The sequence below is a fragment of the Sinocyclocheilus rhinocerous genome, unplaced genomic scaffold (assembly GCF_001515625.1).
Source record: "Sinocyclocheilus rhinocerous isolate Xijiao unplaced genomic scaffold, SAMN03320098_v1.1 scaffold2558, whole genome shotgun sequence".
Classification (NCBI taxonomy): Eukaryota; Metazoa; Chordata; class Actinopteri; order Cypriniformes; family Cyprinidae; genus Sinocyclocheilus; species Sinocyclocheilus rhinocerous.
The window spans coordinates 15,034-19,405 of NW_015655145.1; the positions used below are offsets into that span (position 1 = coordinate 15,034).

The 4,372-nt window shown below is 38.3% G+C and overlaps 1 long non-coding RNA gene across 1 annotated transcript in view; it reads right to left on the reverse strand.

Annotated features, from left to right (window-relative positions):
• Positions 1 to 3,564, reverse strand: part of LOC107717946 (uncharacterized) — an 8,830-nt gene extending 5,266 nt beyond the window's left edge. Inside the window, exons 1-2 of the long non-coding RNA XR_001637366.1 lie at positions 3,495 to 3,564; positions 2,500 to 2,506 (exon numbers count right to left, since the gene is read on the reverse strand). This is a non-coding gene — a long non-coding RNA (uncharacterized LOC107717946). The remainder of the gene's footprint in view (positions 1 to 2,499; positions 2,507 to 3,494) is intronic.
• Positions 3,565 to 4,372: the final 808 nt, after the last annotated feature.

The window sequence follows — 4,372 nt, forward strand, 5'->3', positions numbered from 1 at the left end:
CTCCTCAGTTTAAACGGGGTCATCCCCACTATGGTGGGTCCCGAGCAGGCTCTGGTCATGGAACAGAAGTAGTTACTCTATTGAGGAAGGAGGCCAACGAGGTGGTCCCTCCTCACGTAGCAGAGTACGAGTTCTACAGTCGGTTCCGAGGAAGGATGGAGAGTGGCGTCCTATTTTAGATCTGCGTCATTTGAACCGCTCAGTCAGGCAACTGAAGTTCAGCACACTCGCACTCAAACAAGTCGTGTCTCAGATCAAGTCTCTCGTTCCCTTCGGGGAACCATGGTTACATACGTAACCTGGAGACGTTTCTCTGGTTTTACGATTTCTAGGTATGTGTTTGAGTAAAATTAAAATTTTTGTTTTATTCTATAAACTACTGACAACATTTCTACCAAATTCCAAATAAATTCAATTCAATTCAATTTTATTTGTACAGCGCTTTTCACGATACAAATCATTGCAAAGTAACTTTACAGCAAATTAAGTTTCTACAATATTTAGTGGTAGCTTATCAGTGGTGACTGATATATAAATGATGATATATATTTATATAAATATACTGTCATTAAGAGCATTTATTTGACACAATACTAATGTTTTAACTTAGGAAGAGTTCAGGAATCAATTTTGGGGGGAATAACCCTACATTTTCAATCACAACTTTCATGCGTCTTGGCATGTTCTCCACCAGCCTTTCACATTGCTGTTGAGTGACTTCATGCCACTCCTGGTGCAAAAATTCAGGCAGTTTGGCTTTGTTTGATGGCCTGTGACCATCCATCTCTCTCTTGACCACATTCCAGAGGTTTTCAGTGGGGTTCAGGTCTGGAGATTGTGCTGGCCATGACAGGGTCTTGATCTGGTGGTCCTCCATCCACACATTGATTGACCTGGCTGTGTGGTATGGAGCATTGTCCATACAACACAGTTGGAAAATGTTGGAAAAACCAATCCTCAGCGTTGGGGAACATTGTCAGAGCAGAAGGAAGCAAGTTTTCTTCCAGCACAACCTTGTTTGTGGCTTGATTCATGCACCCTTCACAAAGACAAATGTGCCCCATTCCAGCCTTGTTGAAGCACCCCAGATCATCACCGATCCTCCACCAAATTTCACAGTGGGTGCGAGACACTGTGGCTGGTAGGACTTTCCAGATCTAAACATTAGACAACCAGGCAAAGCTGAAAATTGGACTCATCAGAAAAGGTCCAATCCTTATGGTCTTTTGCAAATCTCAGTCTGGCTCTTCTTTACTTCTCATTGATGAAGTTTCGAACTGTCTTGGCTGTTAGCCATTTTTTTGTAGGTCAATTGATGTTTTCCTATGGTTGTTGAGTGACATTCGAATGAGTTGGTGGTCATCCCGGTCAATGGAGAGTTGTTTTCGCCCCCTCTGGTCTGTAGCTTTGTTGTCCCCAATATCTGCAGCTTGACCTTGTTTTTGTGATCCACTGTCTTTGAAATTTTAAGGATGGAAGAAACCTGATGCTCACTGTATCCCTTGGCCAATAAAGCCAGAATTGAACCCTTCTTTTCCTCACTCAGAACATTTTGGCATGGTCAATAGTTATTATTTGATTCCAATTACTTTTGAGGTACTACTAGCACTGTTTTGCCATCCAGTTGGTCATATTGCAAGAGGATAGTGATAGTCACTGGTGGACCCTGGTAGAGGGATTTGGTTGAGGTGATCACCTAATCAGTACTTCATTAAACAGAATGAGGTGTGCCTGTGTTGGATTTCAACAGACACCGGAATGGTATGGCTGCCATACATGTAGAGATGCTGATTTAAGAAAAAAAAATTGGAGTGGTCTCTTAATTTTTTCCAGAGCTGTACAGTATATGCACTGATATGCAGTAGCAATCACAGATGTGCAGCTGGAGACGAGACATACATATGAAATATTACACTCCGTAACTTGAGGAATTCAAATGAAGACTGTGAACATACTCAAGCTGACCTCAGCTCACCTTCGCCAGCTGGAAAAAGTATTTGAATCTCTCTTTGCCGACCTGATAACATGCTTTCTAATATTATCAGGAGACATCACTTTTCTTAACGGTGCACAAGGAATCTGTTAGTGTTGTGCATAGCTTGAAGTCCTAGGCCAGAGCTTACTATTTATACAGTGAAAGTGATGGTGCCATGCGTTAAGGAACTTTGGCAATAAAATACTTCATCTGAACAGCCACGCACACACAAAGAATGCACCACAACATCACAGCATGACTAAACCCCTTGGGTGATGTGTGATGGTGAATTGCGGTGACAGGCTGCCCCAACATTGGCCTCCATGTTTTGACGTTCTCTGAGTGTCTTTGCACATTATTTACACAGAAAACAGTTTGTGCCCTTTACTTCGCTCGTCCTTTTTCTTCCATACCCTGCAGTCTGCATTTCTCTCAGCCCTCATCCAGCACAGACTGGAGGGAAATAGTATGGAAGCCTGTTTCTCCCTCAAAGGTCCTTGTGGCTTTATTTCTCCCAACCTCACTTAATATCTCATAGCTGCAGGTCTGTTTTTCATAGTTGCTACTTTATATCTCATAATGTGACTTAATTCTGCAATGTCTTTACATCTTTCATATGTTACTTTTTATCATGCAATACAAATGTTTATTCCACAATGTGTAAAGAAGATTTTATCTTGCAATTGTGACTGTTTTGCATGATTGTGACTTTTGTATCTTTCTATCGCAATGTGACTTTCTCAATTTGCTTGCAACTTAAACGTTTCTTGACTATATCTGAAAGTTGCATATTGTAACTTTAAATTTCAACTTTGTTTTTCACAACTGTGATTTTATACATTAAAGTGTGACTTTCTCACAATGTGACTTTTTATTGCGTAATGTAACTATATTTTAGAACTGTTTCTTGTAAATATGACTTTATCTCATAGTTTGACATTCTCATAAAGTATCTATATTTCTCGCAACTGAAACACTGTTTCTCGAAATTCTGACTATATCTCACATTGTGACTTCATCTTGCAAAGTGTCTTTATATCGCAATTGCGACTATATCTCAGAGTTTGTGAGTTTTATTGCATAATGTAGCTTTATATCTCAACTTTATTTTTCGCAATTGCAATTTAATATCATAGTGACTCACAATGTCATTTTTTATCCCACAATTGTGACTATATCTCAGAGTTTGTGACTTTTATTGCATAATGTAACTTTATATCTCAACTTTGTTTTTCACAATTGTGATTTAAAATCATAGTGACTCACAATGTCACTTTTTATCACAATGTAAATTTATATTTCTGAACTGTGACGTTATTTCTCATAATTGTGACTATGTCTCATAGCGTGAATTTCTCGCAATGCACCTTTATATCGCTCAGCTGCAGCTTGGCTTCTCATAATTGCAAGTTTATGTATCACATTGTGATATCTCACAAAGTGTCTTTATATCTTGCAACTGTAATTTATTTATCAAAATGTGACATACATACATACATACATACATACATACATATACACAGTAGTCAACATTTGAAGTGGATCAAAAACGTTAATCAAAGTTGTTCTAAGACAAGAACGGATTAGGGCTGGGGATTTAGCGCGTTAATTAGATTAATTAATTATGGTAAAAAATAACACGTTACAATTATTAACGCTTTTAACGCACTTGCTCCGCCTCATACCTACGTGGGTCATCTGACATTTCCTACAGTTGATTTATGACAAACATGAGGCAGGGCAAGAACTCACTGCGTGATGGAGCCTAGAGAACGTAGATAGAATGTCCCTAAAATTCAAGATATGGGGAAAAAATGCCCCTGTTTGAGTTTTTGTCTCATATTTACATCATATAGTTAAGCAATATCACACGAGCAATGAGTGCAATATCACATGAGTGCAAATGTGATACTGATCTTATACAAAGTTAAATAAGTAAGAAGTTAATATTGTGTTATTTTAGACACAATGTTGTCTGTTTTGCTCAATTTTGCCAACGAAAGACAAAGCAGAACTGTTCGTCTCCGAGCAACACGCAGCTGCATTTCATTTCTTAACCCATTTAATCCCACCGGTCACAATAGTGACCATAAAAAGGTTTTCATTTATAAAGCTTTAAAAACCGTACTGACTGATGTTTTATAGCACTTCCTGCCAATATGGAAAAAATAAAGGGTCTCAATTAAATACGTGCAGTTTCACATGGTTAGTGCAAATTGTCACATGACCAAAGCAGTTTAATTCCTGTTTGCACCTTGAGAAGATGATGGCTGCATCAAAGCTCCAAAACGAAAGGCTAGAAAATTATGTTAAAGATATGACAAAGATTTTTGGTACACATTATCTTTAAGGTGTCTAGTATTAATATATGAATTCACATATATTCAGTTTTGTTGA